This window comes from Podarcis muralis, chromosome 16 (genome assembly GCF_964188315.1).
Source record: "Podarcis muralis chromosome 16, rPodMur119.hap1.1, whole genome shotgun sequence".
NCBI classification, from domain to species: domain Eukaryota; kingdom Metazoa; phylum Chordata; class Lepidosauria; order Squamata; family Lacertidae; genus Podarcis; species Podarcis muralis.
Window position 1 is genome coordinate 18,151,557 of NC_135670.1, and position 24,861 is coordinate 18,176,417.

The 24,861-nt window shown below is 46.4% G+C and overlaps 1 long non-coding RNA gene across 1 annotated transcript; it reads left to right on the top strand.

Annotated features, from left to right (window-relative positions):
* The first annotated feature begins 1,375 nt into the window (after positions 1 to 1,375).
* LOC144325751 (uncharacterized) lies at positions 1,376 to 8,232 on the top strand. The gene is made up of 3 exons (XR_013390940.1): positions 1,376 to 4,444; positions 6,044 to 6,399; positions 7,567 to 8,232. It is a non-coding gene; the product is annotated as an uncharacterized LOC144325751 (long non-coding RNA).
* The last annotated feature ends 16,629 nt before the right edge of the window (positions 8,233 to 24,861 follow it).

Consider the following 24,861-nt stretch of genomic DNA (forward strand, 5'->3'; position numbering starts at 1 on the left):
TTCGCAAGACGGAAAGTTTGTTTCCTTTTTCTTAACACCGTTAATACAGTTGCGACTTGACTTCGAGGAGCAACTCATAGAACGCGGTGTGGTAGCCTTTTTTGAGGTTTTTAAAGACTTTGGTGATTTTTGAAGCTTTTCCAAAACTTTCCCGACACCGTGCTTTGCAAGACGAAAAAAATCGCAAGACAACAAAACTCGCGGAACGAATTAATTTCGTCTTGCGAGGCACCACTGTATTCTTAAGGGGAGAGGGTCAGGGCTGCCTGGGAGTGGGCCCCAGCCAACAAAATGACTGGGGCAGGTTCCACAAGGAGGGATGCACTGGGACACCCCATCTCAGTGATCACAGGTAGGAGGAGGACCATGTCATTTCTGAGGAGGCAGGTTTAGTCATTGTTTGAGGACTATCCCTGCTTCCGGGTCTGGTCTTGACCGGAAGTATACTGGAATTAGCAAGGGAGACCCACATGACCTTAAGGTGCTGCTGTGCAATGCCAGGTCAATGATTCACAAGACAGCTGTCATCCACGACTTGATCATGGATGGAGGACTTGACCTGGCATGTGTGACCGAGACTTGGTTGGATGAAGCAGGTGGTCCTGTTCTTGCCGCTGCTTGTCTGCCAGGTTTCTCTTACGCACAGCAACCCAGGTCATGGGGGGGGGGGGTTGCAGTGATTTTTATGAAGTCATTATCTTGCACCAGGTATCCTGTTGGTTTTCTGAGTGCATTTTCTGGAAGTTGGGCAATAGGGGCAGTACAGAATTCCTTTTGGTGTCCCAACCTCGCTGCTGCACCAAGGATTCCCTGCCCGAACTGCTTCAGGTCTGGCGGATATTCTCCTGGAGACACCTAGTTTGGTTGTCCTTGGGGATTTTAACACCCATGCCAACTCGACCTTACAAGGGGCCGCTTGGGACTTCATGGAAAGCATGGCCTACACGGAGTTGTCCCTGAATAACTTTGGCCTAACTCATAATTGCAGGCATGCCCTAGACCTGGTATTCACCTCTATGGATGTGGGTGATCTGACACTAAGTAAAAGCAAAACAAAAGAAGTGCCATTGTTGGATTACTTCCTGGTACAACTGGACTTTTCTGCGACCCTTACCCTCTGCAGGGAGGTGGGACAGATTCGGATGGTCCGCCCCCACCACTTAATGGATCCAAATGGCTTCCAGAGAGTGGTAGGCCAGGGGATGTTTTATCCCATGTTGTTGGCCTTTCAGCTGATTCCCTGGTGGCCCGCTGGAATGATGAGTTAACCAGGGCTATCAACTGTCTGGCTTCGAAGTACCCTCTCCCCAGAGCTGAGGGCGACGAAACAATTGCTGAGACGACTAGAGCACCGGTGGCAGAAAACTCAACCAGACACTGATTAGAGCTCAACGTCGAGCCTACCAAGTGGCGATAGCGACGGCGAAGAGGACCGTCTTCACCGCCTCTATTGCATCTGCAGAAAACAGCAGTAGGAAACTTTCAGGTGGTTCGCAATCTAATGGAACCACCACCACCATCGGGGCCTGGTAAGGACCCCAAGATTTCTTGCAATGATTTTGCAAAGTTTTTTGCAGATAAAGTTGCTCAGAATTGAAAGAGGTAGACTATACTGTGGGAGCAAGGCAGGGGCGGGAAAGTGCTGGAGTCCGGTCTAGTCAAGTTGCATGGGATCAGTTCCAATCTGTTACCTCTGAGGATGTGGACAGGCTGCTTGGATGAGTGAAATCGACCACCTGTCTCCTTGACCCTTGCCCATCCTGGCTCATAAAAGCAAGCTGGGAAGGGCTGGGCAATGGGCTTTCACAAAGGTGAAAGCTGTTTCCTAGTTCTGCTGGATCTCTCAGCGGCCTTTGATACCATCGACCATGACGTCCTTCTGAACCGTCTAAGGGAGCTGGAGGCACTGTTATACAGTAGTTCTGCTCCTTCCTCCTGGGCCATGTCCAGAAAGTGGTGTTAGGGTATGAGTGTTCAGACCCCTAGGCTCTCACTTGTGGGGTGCCTCAGGGTTCATTTATTGCATTTATATCCCACCTTTTTCTCCAAGGAGCTCAGTATGGAGTACATGGTGTCATTTAATCCCCACAACAACCCTGTGAGGCAGGTTAGGCTGAGAGGCAGTGACTGGCCTAAGGTCACCCTTGTGACCTTCATGGCCAAGTAGTTTTGAACTCTAGTCTCCCAGGTCGTAGTCAGATGCTAACCACTATGCCACCACTGGCCCCAGTTATGTGTTAGACCAGCAAGAGGAAAGGGCTATTGGCTTTGCACCCTACCTCCACTGCTGGAAGCAGTAATGCATTCAAATCCCAGCTGCTGGAAGCAGCTCAAAGTGAGAGTGCTCTTGCGCTCAGGTCCTGCTTATGGGCTTCTCATAAGCTTCTAGTTAGTGGCTATGAGAACAGGATGCTGGATTAGACGAGCCATTGGCTTGATCCAGCAGAGCTCTTCTTATTCTTAACAGGTCAGGGATAGGTAAAGGGAGAGTAAAAACAGGCCTGGTGCAAGATGTTTTGGTGCTCAAGGCAGAGCAATTGAAAGGACCCACCCACTCACTAACAGAGATCGCCACAGTCCATTGGGAAGCTGCACTCCCATTCATTCAATGTGCCATAAATTGATCCTGTGGGGTTTGTTCTTGTTTTTACGATTCTACAATTATTGAGGAGAGAAAAAATGTGTTTGAAAATCCTCATCGTTTGGGGTGTGGCCTTTTTGTTGTTGTTGTTACACTTGGCTTACTTTTCAGGTGGCCAAGAGTTGTTTGCCCATGTCCTTCCTTTGATAGTACAAATTTTCTCCCCAGTAGTCTATGCTCTGAGTTCCTGGGCTTTAAAGAAGACATCCAAAAAACAGACACACAACCAAACCTTTATTGTTATGGCCAATGACCAGCACTAAAGAAACTAAATGAGAAGCACATATTATCCAAATGTGCATGCTAAGATAAGAGAAACAAGTAAAACAAGGTAAATAAAAGATAAGTAAAATAAATAAGTAAAATAAGATGGGCATTGACATTTTGGAAGTTACAATCATGTCACAAACTCCAAAGAGGAAAATTACAAAACATGTATGGTCAGTCTCTGGTGGGTTTTGCTACAGCAACATGAAACTTAGCCACACTGAGAGTTATAGGTGCACACACAGCACCCTGGGCCACCTTGCAGCAATAAGGTAAGCTCAAATCTCCACCCCTGCCAAAATGCTAAAGAGGAAGGCATAAAAACTGGAATCTTCTTTCATTTATTTAGTTAATTTATGTACAGTACTGCTTTATATTCCAGTAGAAATGTCTTAAGGGGTTGACAAATCCCCTCAATAAGGAATCAATCTTTGAAATGCAATACAAATGCCGCATTCAGAAACAAACGTTGCTATTACTAATAATCATCACAATTGCACATATTAAGTAATGTAATTAAGTATCTTTCACGAGAGAAGAAAGCGTCTGAGAAAATTGGAGGGCAGATTTCACCACATCGCTAATTCACAGCGTGTGCTCTTCCCATTAGGTTATAGGCCCTCTCATCCACTTGTTTCCATGATCCATCTACTTATCTGTCTGCTGCTATATACTACAGTATATACTTGCAGTATATATATACTGCAAGGGGTGTTGGTTCTAAAATGGGATTCAGATTCCTCCCCAAGGAAACTGGCTGTTTATGCTGGTGAGTCCTGTCGGCAACTCTCTTACCCCTTCCCTCCCCAAGGCTGTAGGGGCAGTTATGTTCCCCCCTCTAAACCTTTGAAAACTGTGATGACCTTATCGAGATGGGCAACATTCAAAGAGGGGGTGGTCCAGAAATGATGTGTATGTGACACCCCAGCATTCTGCCGTATGTAGAATAATGCAAGTATGAAAGAGACCCCCTCTGCAACTCAGACTGGCATTTCCCCTCTTCCCCCAGCTGCCTTTTAAACATAAGTGTTGCTTTTGCACCCTTTTCCGAATGCAGAAGCTTAGGAAGGGCTGGGGGATGGAAAGGAAGCAAATGTATTTTTTCTTTCTTTATTGAAATGAGGGGGTGACTCAGGGATGGGAGGTTTGTTTTGTTGTTGGCAGTGGAAGGCTCCCCCCTTCCACTCCCCTTTGAGTCGAAACAGATGTCTCTCCCATAAAATGAGATTGTATGAGCTCATGGAGGAGAGAGAGAGAAAGAGAGAGTGAGGCAGAGAAGCAAGGACCCCCGCATCTCCCATTCAGACTCTGGGTGTGTTGCAGGTCCAGCTGGAGTCATTCTGCCCTGCATCTCCTTCTAGATGGAGAGGGATGGATGGAAGAGAAGTTATTGTTTGACTAAGCTGAAAACCCTGTAAATGCCCCTCTCTTCCTTGGCCTTCAACCGCTTCCCTTCTCATGTTTTCACTCTTGATTCTGCAGCCAAGGGTCTCAACTTAATAAGAGAATTAAGCAGACACTCTTCCATTCTACAAGGTAAGGCACTGCTACAGTTCTGTCTCTGGCTTGACAAGGGTGGTGTGGGTGGTTCCCTTGCACATGGAGCTGAGCTGGGGGGGGGGAGCAAAATGATGATGATGATGATGATGATGATGATGATGATAAATATTAATAATACCTATATTTATACAGGTACCTACTCAACGTACCAAAATGAATTATTGTAAAAATAAGAAATCTTTGAGGGGAGCGCCGATGAATTTTGTCCTCCCTCTGGGTGCCATATTACCAAAGTCTGTCACTTCTTAGTTTAGGAAAAGAGAAAGTCTTCCACTTTTCCCAGCTGGCCTGGTCACTGATCCTCATGGAAAAGCCAGCAAGAGTCTTGTGGCACCTTTAAAGGGCGATAAACCGTCAGATCCACCTGTACTACTTGGTGGTTTTTTGGTTTTTGTAACAAACTTAAGGCAACTACCCCTCCAGAACAAGAAGCTGGGAATCCAGTGGGCAGCATGCGGCAGCTCATTTCTGAATATCCGGAACTAGGCATGTGCTCCTTTAGAGCATAAGGACATAAGATACCATAACACTTGTGAGTGCTACTGGGAGCCAGGGCTATGGCATTCCCACAAATATTTCCAAAGGAAGCTTCACACACTATGGTTCTCCCCTCCCCACCCCCAGTTTTGAGAGCTGAGTTGGGAGGTTAGGGTAGAGGTATGCATCAAATACTTCTTGCATGTCATTAGAACCACTAACACGTGTTTCTGGGTGCATGTGTCATGCATGTGCATGCATGGAGAGCCAGGACTAGCCCCCTGTTCCCTGTCCTGTGTGTAAGGTAAAGGTAAAGGGACCCCTGACCATTAGGTCCAGTTGTGACCGACTCTAGGGTTGCGGCGCTCATCTCGCTTTACTGGCCGAGGGAGGCGGTGTACAGCTTCCGGGTCATGTGGCCAGCATGACTAAGCCGCTTCTGGAGAACCAGAGCAGCGCACGGAAACACCATTTACCTTCCCGCAGGAGCAGTACCTATTTATCTACTTGCACTTTGATGTGCTTTCGAACTGCTAGGTTGGCAGGAGCAGGGACCGAGCAACAGGAGCTCACCCCGTCGTGGGGATTCGAACCGCCGACCTTCTGATCGGCAAGTCCTCGGCTCTGTGGTTTAACCCACAGCGCCACCTGTTTGCAAATCCACATTTGCTGCTAAGCTATGCATGTTTAGGCCTTTGTATTGTAGCTGGATTTTAAGAAGTGCTTTTAAAACAAAACAAAACAAAAACATTCTCATCCTCTGGACTTGACTGTGGTTCCCCCCCTCTTTTTTCTTAGCTGCAGTATATAAAAATGTGCAAAGTAGAAAAAATGGCAGCGTACAACAGTGGTGAGAGCTTTGGACTTGGATATTGGGAGAGTGGGTGCCTTCAGATTGGTGGTCTGGCTGCAACAAGCCATTATTTGGACCGTGAGGACCCTTGGTGGTCTGGCTGCGACAAGCCATTATTTGGACTGTGAGGATCCTCACAATAAAAAGTATTTGAAAGTTGCCCCTCCTCAGCTTTCTCACACAAAAAGCCCCTAATGTGCAGGCAAGAAACTTACAAATTTTGCAACGTGTTTTTAAAACCTTAGAAAAACAAACAAACAAAAGCAGAACCAGGGGGATCAGAATGCAAGATCTGTTCTGAGATGTCCGGTGCTTTCGCAATCAGCAGCACGGAAAGTGGACCTTCCATGGTGCATACGGATGAGAAGAAAGGCAAGCAAGCAGGGTGCAGCAATATCTCCCAGCTTCTTGGCCTGATGGACACGGGGCGGGCTGTTCCCTGCCACCTCTGCCGTGGCGGCAGTCAGTCCACAGGCCGTCCAGACAGACAGCAGCTGCCGAGACCACAAGAGAGGAGGGCTGGCATTGAAACAACAAAGACAGCTGGAGAGGCAGTGCCAACTTTGTGATCCTAGCGGATGCCAACCTCTTTGTATTACAGGTAAGCTCTTGTTTCAAAGCTTAAGGCAGTCTTCCAGTGTCTCTCTGTGTGTGTTCCTTTGACGGGAAGTTCTAAGGACATAGGAAGCTGCCTTATATTGAGTCAGACCATTGGCCTATCTTGCTCGGTATTGCCTACACTGGTTGGCAGTGGCCAGGGCCGGCCCACACATGAGGCAAGGTGAGGTGACCGCGTCTGGCGGCAGAATCCACAGGGGCAGCAGATCCCGATGTAGATCTTTCTTTCCCTCACCCCTTCTTCCCTGGCAGAGAGGTGGACACCATTTTGGAGGCCCATCGCAGGTGCCAAAGTGTCTTGGGTCAGCCTTGGCGGTGGCTCTCCAGAGTTTGAGGCAGGGTTCTCTCTCAGCTCTACCTGGAAATGACGGGGATTGAACTTAGCAAATGCTCTACCACTGAGCTGTGGCCCTTCCCCTAGGAGCAGAATTTCTGTCTAGACATGCCAGAAATTTATGAATGTCATGTGTCTGTGCACCCAGTAATTTATCCCGGAATGTGCCTTGCTTACACGTTACACGAGTGTACATTCAATGTGTATGTGGGAGAGAGCGAGAACATTCCTGTCTGCAGTCGCTAGCTTCTTGCATGCCCCCTACATGTGTTCAGCATAACTTGGGCAAGAATGCACATGTAAGACCTGTACGCACATAGAGGATTCCTGGTGCTGGCTGCATATGTACCGTTTGCATGTAGAAAACACAGCTGAACGTGGACAGCAAGAGCCCATGAGTGAGATTCTGCTCATCCCTCTGCATGTGCTGATATGCATAATGTCCCAAGGTGACTAAATAATGGATTCTCTTCAACCCCTTCCTTAAACAGTGAGTGCAAGAAGATAATATTCCAATGCCCTCAATGTACATGGGCATTGACAACCGCAAAAGGAAAGCAAAATTGCCTTTCTGAAGGTGCTTGTGGCACAGAACCAGGCAGCAGGGGGAGAGAATGGAGGGATGAGGAAGTGGGGAAGGAAACCAAGTTGCTTTTTCTCATTCCTGTTTATCATGTTAGGGAGAAGTTAGCTCAGCCTTGTGTGACCTGGTGCCCTCCAGATGTTTGGGTTATGCTCTGCTGGCTGGGGCTGATGGGAGTTGTTGTGCAAAACATCTGGTTGTGGAAGGCTGAGGTGGCTTATTCCTCCACACAGCTGCCTGATGATTCTCACAAGGCCAGAGGTCCCCAGGAGTGTCTTACTTGCTCACAGACAGCATCTGTCCTCCTGGGAGTCTGGATTGGAGACAGCTTAGTAAGAGGACAACACCGGAGGAGCCCCAGAGGGTTGTGTGGTGCCAAGGTGAGAGAGGAGCCGAGGAAACACGTGGCGGGTGCCAGCTTTGTGCAAAAAAGAAGGGGCTTTCATTCTTGTTCATGGTCTCACCTGTTTATGTCTCACTTCTGTTGTAAAAGGGGCAGGAACCAGAGAGCCTTTAATGCTGGAGGTGGCAGACCCTGTGCTAACCTCTGCATTCTGCAAATGAGCAAAGGGGGAAGTAGGGATAGGACTGGCTCTTCCAATAGGCAACTTGAAGCAGCTGCCTCAGGCTTCCTCCATCCTCAAGCTAGCCTGCGGCCCTCAGGTACAGTAGTGGACCTGATCCTGTCCCCAGTGCTGAAAGAAGATTCCATGGCCAGGCCAGTCAGCCGTTGACATGGCACCATCTTGTTCTTTGCCCCAAGCACCAGCATGTTTGGGGCTAGCCCGGAGGAGGGGCAGCCCACACACCTCTTCTTCTTCTTCTTCTTCTTCTTCTTCTTCTTCTTCTTCTTCTTCTTCTTCTTCTTCTCCTTCTCCTCCTCCTCCTCCTTCTCCTCCTCCTCCTCCTTCTCCTCCTCCTCCTCCTCCTCCTCCTCCTCCTTTGTGTTTTTGGTAGTTCTTGTTTTTACCTGTAAGTTGTCTTGAGTCCTATCAGAGAAAAAGGCAGGGTATAAACAACTTCTTCTTCTTCTTCTTCTTCTTCTTCTTCTTCTTCTTCTTCTTCTTCTTCTACTTCACAAGATTGCTAGGGTAGCTATATCATTTCTCTGCTCAAAACGGACTAAATGCTTGTCCTGCAACCCTTGTTAGAATTAGTTATGAGCAAGATTTGTTCCTACCAAGCCATGAGTTACACTAACTATAGACTCCAAACCATGGTTTGTGTTTTAGATGTTCAGGCAAACTGGTTTCCTTCTTTCTGCACTTCCCTGAAGAACCCAAGGTACTGTCCCAAAGAACAGCATCTGAGGGTGAAGCAATGTGCCAAACCATGCTTAGTTGTAGTGGTTATAAAGCCAAGCCACTGTATTCCCCCAACCATGGTTTGCAACAGTTTCACGCTACAGTTTCAGATCCTGATTTGGCCATTCACAAACCTCAGCTTGTTAGGTGGCATTGCTTCAAGCATTATGACAAATTCCGTTTACGATATCACAATCCATCCCATTGTTTCAATCACAAATAACTAGGCTTGTTTGATTTCAGTGGGACCATCACAGCAAACTTCACCTGAATTGGGGCCACCCGCTCTCTCTACACTTCTTTTCCACCCTTCGAGCACCTGATTGTCTTTAGCAGCGAGGTGCTTATTTACGCTCACAAGGGGAAAGAAATGCACACCACAATACAAATTCTACTGGGGGGGGGGGTAGGAAGACACAAGAAAACACCTAGGATAAATATCTGCCATCTGGATGGGAAGGGTTGGACTGTGCCTTAATTTACCCTGATACAAGTTTGGTCATTGTGGAGGGGTTTTTAATAGCTTTATTTTATCCATTTGCGCTGTACTGTTTGGATATGGTGCATAATGGGGCAGGGGTTCAGTGTGGTGGGGCTGGGAAGCTAGGGTGTGTGTGTGCTTCATAGCCATGGCTGGAGAAGAGGTAGAGAAGGCAGGGCCCATTGTTCCAAATCGGCCAAGCTAGCGGTGATGGCAGAGGGAGTGATTAAACCTTCCTGCCCCCATCTCTCCCCGTAGGATTAATCTGATCCCCCTGACATTTCAGGTCCAGCTGCTTAGGAGGGTGAGTGTGCTAAAGACAGGTGTTGAGGAACAAAAATACGCGTGTGCAAACACACACACACACACACACACACACACTGGAGGGGGGGAGACAAGGAGAAGATTTGTTTCTCTCCCCCCATGCTTATGTGCCCCCTCCCTCCCATTGCACAAACAGAAAAGGTATATGCAATTATTATTGTCTAGATGGGGCCCATAGGGGAGGCTTGGTGGTGTAATGTTCCCACAAGGGACACGCAATTGCCTCTCTGCAACACCCCCAAAGGGAGCCCAGGAGTCTCTGGCATGCCAAGGCCCAAGAAGCACAAAGGAAAGAGATGTCAGAGGGGGGTGGGGGCTCAGAGTGGAGGAGAGAGAGAGACAGAGAGGGAGAAACTCCCCTTTTCCATCCTGGGCTTGTTCAACTAATCTCGGCTCCGTTTGAAGTGTGTGTTTATGTGTGTCGGAGAGAGCTTGAGAGTCACAAACGCAGGCCTAGGTGAGGTTGATTTTGCTAAATGACCACAGCGCCTGCTTGAGCGCCACTGAGCCATTCTGAGCCTCCTGAAGAAAAAAGGGTACATTTTGTCAGCCAGAACTAGGGTTGCCAGACAATTAGTGCTGACCTGAAGTCTCCAGGTCTGCCTGCTCCCCGGTAAAAGATGGAGGGCTTGACTCTCCAGGTGGGCAAGGGTGACTTATTATTTGTAATAGTATTTAAATTAAGAAGACTACGTGTGCTGCTTGCGAGCTTCAGCCTGGCAAGGGCTGGCTGCAAATTATTATATAGACTCTCAGAAGGTGGCGGGGTATGTGTGGGGTTTTGTTTTTGTTCTGGAAGGACATGCTCTCAGAGACTGGTTAATGTGTAACGTGTCTTGCTTATTGACATCTCTACTCTGTGACATCATCAATACCCACCATTGCTGAAGGCTGTCCCTCGGTCTCAGGTTTGAGCCCTGAAATCTCATGGTTTGACATGCTCCCTAGCTGGGATGCTGAGGTGGCGACATTCCCCCACCATTTCTTAGCTGGAATAGGGCGGAGCCTGGTTGTAGTAGTATCATCCTACTCCTCTCATCAAATATCACTATCACTAGGGTCACCTCCTCCCCTGTTGTGCATTGTTGGGGCCTCTTTGCTGTCTCAGGCCTTTGGCTGATTAGCATTCTATGGCCTTTTGAATCTGTTTGTGGGAGGGGGGTTGTTAGCTTGTTTTCGTTTTATTATTTTCTGTTCCCATATAGTCTTTTTATGTTGTGAACCACCCTGTTATCTTCGAATGAAGGGCAGTACAGTGGTACCTCGGGTTAAGAACTTAATTCGTTCTGGAGGTCCGTTCTTAACCTGAAACTGTTCTTAACCTGAAGCACCACTTTAGCTAATGGGGCCTCCTGCTGCCGCTGCGCCGCTGCTTAACGATTTCTGTTCTCATCCTGAAGCAAAGTTCTTAACCTGAGGTAATATTTCTGGGTTAGCGGAGTCTGCAACCTGAAGCGTATGTGACCTGAAATGTATGTAACCTGAGGTACCACTGTATACAAATTTTAACAACAAGAACAACAACATTTATATGAATAAATACACATTTATTCTGCAGATAGCCTGTGCGCCATGGATTCAAGCACCAGGAATGTGTTTGTTCTTTGGAGTAAAGACACCCTAAAATGTGCCATCGGCAGTTCATACCATGCCTTGACAGCCTCAGCGGCAGGGTATGTGCTGCATGGTGGGTGCCTTAGTGTTCATGTGTGTGCATTGATGGGTATATGTGCTGGAGGCAAAATACATCCATTTGGCGTGTAGAGATTTCATTTCCAGAACAGTCTCTCCCTAATTGTGATCCCGGTGTTGCAGGGAGTTGGACCAGATGACCCTTTGGGTACCTTCCAGTTCTGCAGTTCTATCATTTCTAAAGCTATGTACTACCTCAACCTATGTACCACCTACAGGTTCCATTTCCAGTGCTGGGGTTGGACTCTAGAACTTGTGAAGCAACTCTAGAGAGCATCTGAGCATAGGCAGAGTCCTATTCCCATAACAATGGCCAGTCCCCACATGCATCTGGGAGTAGAGGGGGAGCACTCCAGGGCAGAGTGTGTGGGCAGCAGGACACTCTTTTTGTGCTTTTAGAAAGAATTGCCAACTTCTGAACTGGTCTGTGTAGTGGCCAACTTTTGAACTTACCCTTTTAGGAGCAGTTTGATCTGCAGTTGAGTTTGGCTTCCACGACAATCTTCACTCTCTACAGATGAAACAACTCCTAGAGGCTGAGGAACAGTTCAATTTTGAGTTGCTCTGGTCACTAGGCAACCTTAGTTTGAAACAAATGATTGGTTTTAGAAGTAGCTGGAAGGCATTAAGCTGCCTACCCCCAAATTATTATGATCATTTTATTATTTAATGTGTTTATATCCTGTCTTTCTCCCAAGTGGGGATTCCAGAAAACTTACAGCATTTAAAAAAACAACAAAAATAGTTACATCAAAACACATTTAGTATCAGCAATGAACATCTGGTTTGCCCTGACAGCATCCCAGTGGTGGTCGTCATCATCTTTCCCTTCGTTTCCAAATACCTGCCTGCCTGAACAGGAAGGTATTGGCCTGCCAGCGGAAGGATAGCAAAGAGGGGGCCAGTCCAATCTTTCTTGGGAAGGAATTTCACAATCTGGGAGTGGCCACCGAAAAGGCTCTGTCTCAGCTCACTACCATTTGTGCCTCCAATGTTGATGGGAACAAGAGAAGGAGCTTAACAGCTGGGCAGGATTGTAAAGGGAGACATATTTCAGGTAGCCTGGGCCCAAGCTTTAGAGATCATAAATAGTACTTTGAATTGTCCTTGGAAATGCACGTGCACTCTGTAATCAGCCACAGCCAGCATTCTGGCTGCAGCATTCTGGACTAGCTGAAGCTTCCAAACACTTCAAACGCAGCCCCATGTAAAGTGCATTACAGTAGTCCAACCGGGATGTAACCAAAGCATGAATTAAATGTTTAAAAATGATGCCATGTGCATTTTTTAAAAGGATCTCAGTCTTCTGAGGCAGAAGTAAAGGAAGCTTGTGGGCTTCCCCAGACAGCCTGTTGATTGAGCATTAATCCTGATTTGCTCACACAAAGCTCACACAGAGGTTAGACTATGTCTGGTCTTTATTGAACATTCATCCAGATTTGCTGGTGCGATGGTTCTGGGTCCTCCCGTCTGCCTTTCGTTCAACTCACATTTTCCCTAACTGCAAAAAGGGTGTTTGAAAAACAACAGTGGATTTGCTGTGCCAGGAAGGCAGAGCCCTCTAATCCACTTTGATTGCGTGGACTTAAGTTTCCAGTACGTCCTTGAATCTCTTCCACAAAATCCTGAGTCTGGAGGTGACCTGTGTGATAACATGATAGGGGAATGGAAGTGGGGGCCAGATTCCTGAAGAAGTGTGCCCAGTAAATGCCAGCCCCATCGCTTGTGAGGGAGGGGGACACAGAGAGCTCTCCTACAGGCTCTGCTTGTTATAAATCACACCCACTTGGCCTTATTGATTTATAAATGGTGGGTGAAAATGGTTCTGTCATCTCACACTTCCTCCCCCTTCCTGGTGTGTCATTCGCTGGGAGATGCAGGTCACTGTGGCTCTCAGCAGCTTTTATGCAACCCATTTTGATTAAAGGACTGCAGGCTTTGATTAGGGATGTTCCAGGGCCTTAACTAGCTGATCAGCAGGCAGAAATGCAATACCTTGCTACCCTGACTTGCACACAGGAGAAGAGTTTGCCTGTTAGATTCCCGCCTATCGTACCAGCCTGCTGTTTGGAACAAATCAGGATTTTTTTAGATTAAATTTTGATAACTACAAACAGGTTACAGGAAAAAAAGAGGAAGAGCGAGGAGGGAGGATAAGTTTTTGCAATTGACAATAAAGAAATATAGGATACAGCTTTGCGATATACTGAGTAAAAAAACAGACCAAGAGGGAAAAGATGTGTACTCTGTAATTACAAAAGGATCCTGTGGCCGAAATAAAAACAATTACCATTTTTATTTCAGAAAAGAAGGTGAAAAAATAACTCTGAACTGCACTAAATTTAGACAGCAATGAGCTGTTGTGTTGGTGTTGCCACCTGTTGACAGCCATGTGAACTGCGGAGCGTGATGACAGTCTACATTTTTATGTATATAGGAAGATATTGTTTTCACTAGTTGTGAGATTTCCATGCCCCAAACAATTTTTGCAATAAGGGAATTCCTTTATTGGGGCGGCTTACCTCTGTTCAGCAACATGCAGCATTCTCCAGGGTGATTTATAGTGGAAAGTTACAGAGCTTTATTGCAGGTTGCTGGTAATTAGTGGAAATTGTCCATTTTAGCATTTTGGGAGCTTGAGGGTGAGGAAGGGTGTTTCCAGTTCATTGCTAGAGGCATATCTGTGGGTTGATGAGGGTGGGGCGTTCTTTGGCTCCACCTCCAGGCTCATAGAAACGCTGCTTCTTAAAGTTAAAAAGACTTAGCAAATCAAGGGATACAAAGAAGCATGAAAAATGAACATCTGTAACTCATAAGGACGAGTTCAGACCGGTATGTTTCTTTCCTTTCTGCCTAGAGATTTCTAATCACAAAATCTGAAAACATGTACTTATATAGATGTGCCCCACATAGCAAAAAAAGAATTAACACCCACCCACCCCAACACATACAATTTTACTAGTTGAGCCCTGTGGTAACCCAGATGGGCAGGGTATAAATAAAATTATTATTATTATTATTATTATTATTATTATTATTATTATTATTATTATTATTTATTCCCTTCAGCCAATTTGGTCATAAATCAAGCAACCATTTTCCCAACAACCATGTGGACTTGAAACTTGCTTTAAAGAAAGAAAGAAAGCAGAGATCACGCGAATGCCAAACCCTTCATTATATTTCGCAGCTCCATCTGGCACCCTTGCCCAACACACACAGAACCCGCATGGTCCTGGTGTCATCGTTGTCGAGCGCTTTACATTTCAGGAGGGTATGTTTTCCCCTTGCAAAATAAGAAACCATCTGGCAGCTTTGGGTGAGCTCAGCTGGCCCAGGGGAAGGCGTAAATTGAACTATTCTTCCCCCACCAGCTTGAGGGTGACTCAGCTTATGAGCTGCATGGGGGCGGTGGTGGGGAGGAGAGGGAGAGAGTCGCATTAATGACATTCAAAACCAGACCCTAGCGGCTGCTTTCCCTCTCACTTGGCTGGAGTTACTGGAGCCTCTTTGGCTGAGGCCTGGGCTGGTTGTGGGGCTTGACGCCACCTGCCAGTTGGTGGCCTGGCTGACGGGGCCTCCCTTGCGATCTCATTTCATTCACCAGGTTGCAACCGGAGAGGCCTGTGAGCGTTCCCAGTTTCCTCTAGGGATGGCTGATGTGAGCGCTCCCACAATGGAGCTGCAGTATGGGAGCACAGGACAGGCTGCCTCTCAAAATGGAGAGTCAGCAACTGGCAAACGTGAAATAAGAAAGCAACAGTCGTAGAATTACGTAGAATTAGAGTTGTAGAAACCCCAAGAGTCATCTGGTCCAACTCCTTCTATGGAGGAATTGCGGATAAAGAATACCTAACAGACAGAGGCCGTCTAACCCCTTTTTAAAAACCTCCAACAGAGGAGAGTCTACCACCTGCCAAGGGAGTCCTTTCCACTGTCAAATGGCTCCTATCCTCATGAAATTCTTCCTAATTTTTAGTCAGATTCTTTTTTTCTTGTCATTTGAATCCATTGGTTTGAGTCCTAACCAGCTTGCAGGTGGCACTGTAAACAAAGGCATCTTCTTCTTTTTGGCACCTTCTATGTGTATCTTCAACTCCTCTTCCACCCCTGGCACCACACAACCCTATGGGGCTCCTCTGGTGTTGCCCTCTTATTAAGCTGTCTCCGATCCAGACTCCCAGAAGGGTAAACACTGTCTGTGAGCACGCTCCTGGGGACCTCTGGCCTTGTGAGAATCATCAGGCAACTGTGTGGAGGAATAAGCCGCCTCAGCCTTCCACTGCCAGATGTTTTGCACTACAAGTCCTGTCAGCTTCATCCAGCATGGCATGCCCCAGACATCTGGATGGGACCAGGTTGCAGCTAACTTCTTCCTAACATGAAATGAGAATACCCCATAGCCAACTGAAATGAGAATACCCCATAGCCAAAGAAGTGGCTGGTGATTTCAGATCAGGCATGCAGATAATAACCTCCTTTGAGTATAGCCTCCTGACCACCGGCGTCTCTTCTCTCTGCCCAATTCCTCTCCTTTTTCTCTCTTGCTCTTATTCATTTGGACCAGTCAGGGCCTGAGTTGTTCCCTGCAGCAGTGAATGCCATGAGGAACCCAGAGTGGCAGAGTGAGAACATCTCCAATCTATGATGTCCTTACAGGAAGCCCATTCAGACTCTCAAGACCTGGTAGGACTATACCGAGACATTGGCATAGGCCAATCCAGACTATGTTTGACAAGGACAGCATACCTTGTCCTGAAAAATTCCCTTACCCTTGATTTTTGAGAGTTTGTATTTTACAACATGCAGCACAACAATGAGCTCTGTGTAACCTGAATGCTCCCATACTATATTGGAAACTGGCTGTTGGTCCAAAGAAAAGGCATTGAGTTAACTTGTGCCAGTAGCATTTTGTTTCCTTTTAAAACCATTACTCACCACTAGATGGTGGTATTCCTCTCTTTTGCAACCAGACATTGAAAGGTTTTGACTACCACTGCAATGTCTGTGATTGTGTGTGTGAGAAGGGGGGGGGTGTGTCCCTATTTTAATCAAAGAAATGTTGAAGGGTATGGAGTTATGCGACCCCTGAGCCCAGGAGATAAGTAACGGTACAACCTTTAGAAGACATCTGAAGGCAATACTGTATTGGGAAGGTGTTGTTTTTTTTTAAAAAGTGTGTGTGTGTGTGTGTGTGTGTGTGTGTGTGTGTGTGTGTGTGTTGAAAGCTGCCCAGAGTGGCTCGGGCAACCCAGTCAGACGGGCAAGGTATAAATAATGAAATAATGAAATTATTATTATAGAATAGGACATTCCTATTTTCATTGGAGAAATGCTGGAGGGTATGCAGTCATGGAATCCTAGGTGCTTCAGTTTGCCCTCATGGAGCTACAATTCCCAGAGTGGCTTAGCAATCAATCCCTCTTCACAAAGAACTCTGGGAATCATAGTGCTGGGAAGGGAACAGGGGCCTCTTACCAACTCTCTACATCCTTTTACAAACTGCAGCTCCCAGAATCCTTATCGGGAAGCCATTGCTGTTTAAAAGTGGTATCACAGTTCTTTTAATCTTTGGTGTAAATGTGGCTATTGGGAGCCTTTTCCTCCCTGAGTTTCTTAACCTTCCCAAACAGAGAAGCGTTAGAGGTTAAAGCTGTGTATGACCACTACTTTGATACTCACAGAAACAGTTTTGCCAAAAAAAAAAAAAAAGGCTTAATAGCTTTTCTGTCTGGATTTTCACCAGTTGAAGTATGGCAACCCTACAAAGTGGATGGCAGTGGGGAGGAAGCTGCCTTTCAAGTCAGCCAGACACGTGGCAGAAGATCTGATATTTTGCCTCTTTTTTCTTGAGAAAATAGTATGGGCAATTGGCAGCAAAAATCAGCAGGGAAGAGGGACGAATGAAGCACATGTACTGATTTTGCACGCAAGTCTGGGCTTGCAGTACAAAACTTGCCTTTTGGTGTAGTTTGGTGATGGAATTGCCTGATATGGATTGAAGGGGTTAGGTGTGCAGGTGGCTGATGAGAGGGCCAGCCCAAGACCTTTTGGCCCTTGAGGCAAACATACTGCATATATAAAAACAATCAAAAACCACAACAGATATAAAAACAGTAGAATCACAGAACTGCAGATTTGGAAGACACCCCAAGGACCATCCAGCTGAACCCCCAGCAGTTCAGGAATCAAAACTAAAGAATCCCTGCAGGTAGCCACCCAACCTTGGTTTAAAAAACTCCAAGGAAGGAGAGTCTACCAGCTTCCAAGGGAGCCTGTTCCACTGTCAAACAGCTCTTGCCATCAGAAAGTTCTTCCTAATGTTGAGTCGGAATCTCCTTTCTTGTAATTTGAGTCTGTTGGTTCAGGTTCTCCCTTCTGAAGCAGCAGAAGACAAGCCTGCTCCATCTTCCATGTGACAGCCCTTGAGATATTTGAAGGTGACTATCATATCTCCCCTCAGTTTCCTCTTCCCCAGGCTAAACATACCCAGCTCCCTCAACCCTTCCTTATAAGACGTGTTTTCCAGACCCTTGATCATCACCCTCCTCTGCACACCTTCCAGCTTGTCAACATCCTTCTTAAATACACAGTATTCCAGGTGTGTTCTGACCAAGGCAGAATAGAGCGGGACTATTATGTCCCTTGATTGGGACACTATATTTCTGTTGGGGCAGCTTAGAATTGCATGACTTTTTGTGTTGCTGCATCAAACTGCTGAATCTCTATCTCTATCTCTATCTCTATATCAATATATCTATATCTATCATCTCAAATCCGGTACGGATAGTGACATCATCCTGAGCAAATAAGTTCTGGCTTACTTGCCTTTGCGGAGCACATGATCAAGTCATAGATTTGCTCCTCTGTAGCAAATGAACAATTTGGGGCAGTCAGGGCACTGCCCTGTAAACTACCATGTGCAAACCACTCACTGCACTGTTCGCACACAGTAGTGCTCTTGCGCTGCTCCAGGGAAGCTCCCTGCAGACTGAGGGTGCTGTCTCCAGCAGTTGTTTTTGGAGTGTCGTGAAAGGGCAGCCAGTTGTTAGTAATAAGAACATATGAAGAGCCTGGTTGCTGGATCTGGCCAAAGGCCCATCCTGTCCAGCTCTCTGTTCTCACAGTGGTGTACTAGGTGCCATTTCTGGGGAGTCTGCAAGCAGGACCTGAGTGCAACAGTCTTCTCTCCACCTATGATCCCACTGCAACTGGTATTCAGAGGCAGAACATGGCCATCATGGCTAGTAGCCATTGGTACTGTGTTACGATTGCAGTCTTGGGCACTGTGCACTGTGACTTGGGGGGTGTTGGGGGTGGTATCCCTCCTCCATTCACCATATCTCCTCACCAGCCCTGATGGTTACATTTAACTAGGGATGGAGAAGAAATTTGATTCCGTTCATATTTAAAGATGGAATTATTAGTAGTATTAGTATTAGTATACCACCCTTCATCCAAAGATCTCAGGACGCTACATAAATGCACACTTTCCAAAACAATATGCAGACCAAAGCACAGCCATCCTCTGAAATTCACACCCTGAATTTTGCAGCTTTCTACACAAGTAATGCACTTACCAGGGTAAAGTGTGCATAGAAATAAATAGTGAAAAATCACATTTCAAAATGAAATCTGTTAGATTTGCACAAATGTGTACATTGGGGGGGGGACGCATTCGAAGATATGTACGTTATGGAGAAAACTGCTCTCCAACTCTGAAGAATTTTCACAGGAACTTCATTTCTTTAATTGCAAACTGATGCGGTGGTGTGGAGAAGTGAATTTAAGATTGGAAAGATGGGGAACTGAGAGAACCCAAAACTGACGAATCCTTCCATCCTTACTGGTGAAAAAGTATTGAATGGAGTTTCGCTGAATGTGCTTGTGTGGCCCCCCTCCCCGTCTTCCCCAGGCACATGACACTGTGCTCAGGAGACATGTGATGTGGTATATCGAAAACCAGATGCTTTGGGGTTTCCCTCTTGTCACTAAGGAAACCACCTCAAAGAGCCAGCAGACCAAAAAGAGAAGCCTCTGAGTCACTCAGCCACCCAGAGGAAGGAGCTGGGGATCAGCTCTTCGGGGCAGGGACTGGGACTGCTTTATTTTTAAACTCACATCTGATTTCCCCCAAAAAAGAGAAATTGATGGGGGTTTTTTGCAGAGGGAGGGAAGCAGCCATGAACGAAGGCTGCTCACTGCTTACAGAGTGCTCAAAATTACTAGGGCCCCCGGACAAAGCCAACCCCCCCCTTCTAATATTTCTGGGGTATACCTCTTGGACCACACAGTGCAGCACTATCTTGTTTGTTTAATAAAACTTATAAACTGCTTGATTGTCCTCTTTTAAAGCCATCAAAATGGGTTGCCATCATTGTCTCCTGTAGGAGAGAGTTCCATAGTTTGACTACGTCAAACTTTCTTTTATCCGTCTACTTCCAGCATTTAGCTTTCTGGGATGTCCACTAGTTCCAACATTGTGAGAGAGGGAGAAAAGCTTTTCTCTCTTCATTTTCTTCATGCCAGGCATAATTTAATAAACTACAGTCATGTTACCTCATTTTTATGATGAAAAATAATTGAAACAAATAAAACAATTGGGGAAATCTAGTGACGGGAAATAGGGGGAGAGGGCATTTCCTCTCACACAGTTCAGGATCCTAAGATACTTATTCCTTGATCCCTAGCATGCAATTTGCTCTTTTTCACAGCTGCCACGTACTGGGTTGAGGATTCCACTGAGTTGTCCACGACAATGAACCCAAGATCCCTTCTCTGGTCTGACCCCCAGCAGTGCAGATGCAGATTCACGCAGGATAAAGCTGTCCATGGCTACGACTTGTGATAGCCATGCTCTGCCTTCACAGTCGGAGGCAGCAATGCTCCTGAATACCAGCTGCTAGAAACCACAAGAGGGGGAATTGTTCCTGTGCATGGATCGTGCTTGCTGGTTTCCTGCAGGCATCTGGTTGGCCACTGTGAGAAAAGGATGCTGGACTAGTTGGGCCATTGTCCTGATACCCAGCAGGCTCTGCTTATGTTCTTACATTCAATTGCCATCCCTTCTCCTTTCTAGGATCCCTGTAAAGTTTTGGTTTTTTACAGGATCATGCCATTTCAGCAGCAACAAAGCAAGCAAGGAGCCCCAGAAGATTGGGGCTTCTTCTGTGATGGATCCAGCCTGTGTTCCAGCTTGCATTGGGCCTCCCCGCCCTTTCCTTGGCAGCTAAGAGGGGTGTACTTAGTTTTCGCAGCCATCGGGCAGGAAATGGTGCCAACGCAAGCCGTTTTGCTGCTTGCCAGCTCACATCTCCACATTTCTCTGCCTTGTGCAGCGATTAGAGAAGCCTGTGGCTGGGAGGAGAGTGGGATGAAAAAGAGGGGCGGGAATCTTTTTGCTGGAGGGTGTGATGAATGAAGATCCTTGATCCAAACACTCTGGAACGTTGTGGGGCAGGTTGGAGGAAGCAAATGCAAAATAGCCAACCCTTCACAGCAGCACTTCGCCCGCTTGGTGCCCTCCATAAGTTTTGAACTACAACTCCTTTCAGGCTCAGCTGGCACAGCCAGATAATACTGAGGCTGATGGTGGGCAGAGAGAGCATTCTGCAGGATGTAATGGATGCAATAATAAGAGCCAGTGTGGTGTAGTGGTTAGAGTGCCAGACTAGGAACTTGGAGACCAGAGTTCACATTCCTGTTCAGCCATGAAGCTCACTGGGTGACCTTGGGGGTCAGCCACTGCCTCAGCCTAACTCAAATAGAGAGAAGGAGAATGGTGTACACGACCTTGATCTCTTTGGAGAAAAAGTGGGATATAAATGTAATAAAATAATAATAAACTAAACAAAGAACAAAAATAATACTGTGCTGATGGTGGATTTATAATGGACCATTCATACACATCATTCTGCTTTATTTGCTCTATGATGCTTCCCGGATACTTCCACATTATGGCCACAAAAGCAGAACTCGCACACACCCCCACACACAACCAAACATTTTATTAATATTATTTATACATACATACATACATACATACATACATACATACATACCCCACCCATCTGGCTGGATTTCCCTAACCACTCTGGGTGGCTCCCAACAGAATATTAAAAACATGATAAAACATCAAACATTAAAAACTTCCCTAAACAGGCCTCCTTCAGATGTCTTCTAAAAGTCAGATAGTTGTTTATTTCCTTGACATCTGATGGGAGGGCGTTCCACAGGGCGGGCGCCACTATCAAAAAGGCCCTCTGCCTGGTTCCCTGTAACCTCACTTCTCGTACTGAGGGAACCGCCAGAAGGCCCTTGGAGCTGGACCTCAGTATCCAGGCTGAATGATGGGGGTGGAGACGCTCCTTCAGGTATACAGGACCGAGGCCATTTAGGGCTTTAACAGTCAGCACCAACACTCTGAATTGTGGTCAGAAATGTACTGGGAGCCAATTTAGATCTTTCAGGACTGGTATCACAGTGGTACCTCGGGCTACAGACACTTCAGGTTACAGACGCTTCAGGTTACAGACTCCGCTAACCCAGAAATAGTACCTCGGGTTAAGAACTTTGCTTCAGGATGAGAACAGAAATCGTGGCGCGGCAGTGGGAGGCCCCATTAGCTAAAGTCGTACCTCAGGTTAAGAACAGTTTCAGGTTAAGAACGGACCTCCAGAACGAATTAAGTTCTTAACCCGAGGTACCACTGTATATGGTCTTGGCAGCCACTCCCAGTCACCAGTCTAGCTGCCGCATTCTGGATTAGCTGTAGCTTGCGGTATACAAAGCTCCAGGATTCCTTCAAGAACCTATGGGACATGCACTGACTGGAAATGAAGCCACGTGGCTGACACTAAACTTTTGTATTGAAGGCTGGACCATATCTAACCTCCCTGATCGTAAATAAACACAATAAGAAAACATTTAAATGGCGTGTCTGGAGCTCCTCCCCCAGTGTGCACCGTCATCACCATACTGAGAATTTCGGCTTCCACTAAAAACAAAACCATAAAACGCACACAAAGTGTCTGGTTGTTATGGCTACAAATATAAACTTGAAAAACAAGGGAGTCCAGAGGGAGGGGCTGAGCAGTAGTTCAACGTCATGGTGGCCTCAGTCTCCTCCACAGTTTTTCCTGTGGCTTGCAAAAGCTGACTTTGAGAAACTTAAGCAAATATATGCACATAATTACATCGTTCGCATAGTGTGTGCAGGTTTTAGAATTCTACTTTTCTTTCTTTCGTACTCCCATAGTGGAAGAGGTTGATTATGTTGTGCCCTGCAGTGAACAAAAGTTTCCAGGATACAATTGGAAGGAGAGCCTCCGTTAAACTTTAAACACGGAAGAGTTTCTCCAAACTTGATCTTTTCTAAATCTGATCAGATACAATTCTCTCAGGGGTGCTTCCAGATGGGGCCTTAATATTCCAAATGGGTCACTTGGATATTGCAAATGGGTCATTGCAACCATTTTTTAACCGATCGGATTTCACCCTGGAAAGGGCAAATCCAGATTAAATGAGGGTGGATATGGACTGGCATTTAACAATATCATATGAATGCATGAGGAGCCCAGAAGATGCAGAGATTTAGTTATATATTAGGAAGCTCCTCTGGAAATGTCACAAACTCCAGGCTAGAGTCAGTTTATTTAAAGCATTTTACTCTGCTCTTTAGTCCTAAAGACCCTCAAAGTGGTTTACAAAGTGAAGTAATAAGACAGTTCCTGCCCAGAGGCATGCAAATTTTAAATGGCATAACACAGAAGGAAAAGGGAAGGAGGAGGAAAAAATATGCTCAGGCCCCAGTTATTTAAAGTCACAGATTTATAACAGCAAGCTGGGATGGAAACAGATGCGGGAGACTGATGGAATGGCTGCAGCTAGATGGCATTTGAGGAGGGCAGAAGGCAGCTGGTTTCTGAGCAGAGGTGAGGCAGCACCACCCTCTGAACTGGCTGTGAGAATGTAGGCAGCCATTGGGAGGCTGGCTAAAGGCAGGGGGCGATTGGTGGGGCAGTGCCCCACTCCCTGAACAGACAAGCCACTCCTGGCCCTCATGAGAAACACATCCATTGAGGGCCAATAGAGTACAGGTAGGGAATCATCTGGCCTGATGGACCGGATCCTCTTAGTCAGGCTTCCTCAACCATGGCCCTCCAGATGTTTTGAGATTACAGTTCCCATCATCCCTGACCACTGCTCCTGCTAGCTAGGGATCATGGGAGCTGTAGGCCAAAAACATCTGGAGGGCCAAGGTTGAGGAAGCCTGCTCTTAGTTATGTTTCTGCTGGCAGGCTAACATCTTCCCATTCAGACAGGCCTTTGGAAACTAAGGTGCCAACACTGCTGATCACTCGGCTGCTGCCAGAGCAAAATGGTATTTTAATGGCTAGTCTTAACATGTTCTGATGTATTTTAATTATTGTTTTTAACAAGTTTCCCCCCCCCCTTTGTATTTTATAAATGTTGAAAGCCACCTTGAATCCTAGCTTGCAGGAAAGGTGGGATTAACTGGATAAATAAAACAACAACATTCACTTCTCCCTCCCCACTGTGGGCCGGTTCGTTCAGCTGCCAACGCAGGGAGATAGCAACCAAGCAGGATTGAAACCTCGCCCCATTTTCACCAGCTGACTGAACAGGGAGATCCACTCTGCTTCCTGCAGGGTTTCGGGTGAAGAAGTGCACTCCTGCTTCCCTCATGCATTGGCTGCCTAAGAAGCCAATCCAGCTGTGTGTCTGCGTTCCCCATGCCTGACATAGAGAGATGCCGCATTTGGGAGATTCGTGGATATGTTCTTATTTTAACAGCAAACGTTTAAGGCCATGGCATACGTGTTGGAGGCAAAATGAAGGAGACCCAGATGCTGGAAACCACAGCAGGGCGGAGTTGCTGTTGTGTTCAAGTCCTGTTTGCAGGCTTTTCGTAATGGTCATCTGGCTGGCCAGTGTGAAAAGAGGATGCAGTACTAGATGGGCCATCCTCTTGTGTTCTTATTAGATGCTGGGCTAATATAGGTTAGCCCTGACTCCAAACCATTAAAAAAAAGCCACCAACTTGTATTTGCACTTAGATCCTTTCCACAGAGAAAAGTGGATATGGTTGGTGATACTTTGTTTTTTTCTGGTACTTAAAAAGCATATTCCTTAAAAGAGGAGAGCAGAGTTCTCCCATGCCTGGGAATACGTTCTTGTACATGGATCACGTTGTTTTAGCTACATAAGCTTGCTTAGGATTGCTAGGTATTTTGTGGAAGTGAGAAGTGTTTTCTAAAAGGAAGCTGGATTTCAATAGAAGAAGATGGTAGAAGATACAGCTGCTCTGGCCTAGCAAGACGTAGGAGAGGCTCTGGCTTGATTTGTTTTATTTTATTTTTTGCTTCCCACTTGGCTTGGCATTTTTTGGTAAGAATGAGTCACATCCACTGGCTTTGTGAATTGGCCCCCGTCCTGATCCTCTGCACTCTGAATTCACAGGGGAGATCTGGGAAGCAGATGGATGGGAAGGGTCTTGGCTAGGAGGAAAGTGTGGCATTGGGTGGGGTGACTTGAAACCCCGATAAGGAGACAGACAGACAGAGAGCAACGTTTGCTCTCTTATTTATTGAAAGTTGAATCCATCTTAGATGGAAACTGAATGAGAGCTGGCCAGAGCAAAAACCTGTTTTCCGTTAAGCACAGTGGAACAGTTTGTATTCCTGTGGCTTTGGCACATGGCCTTT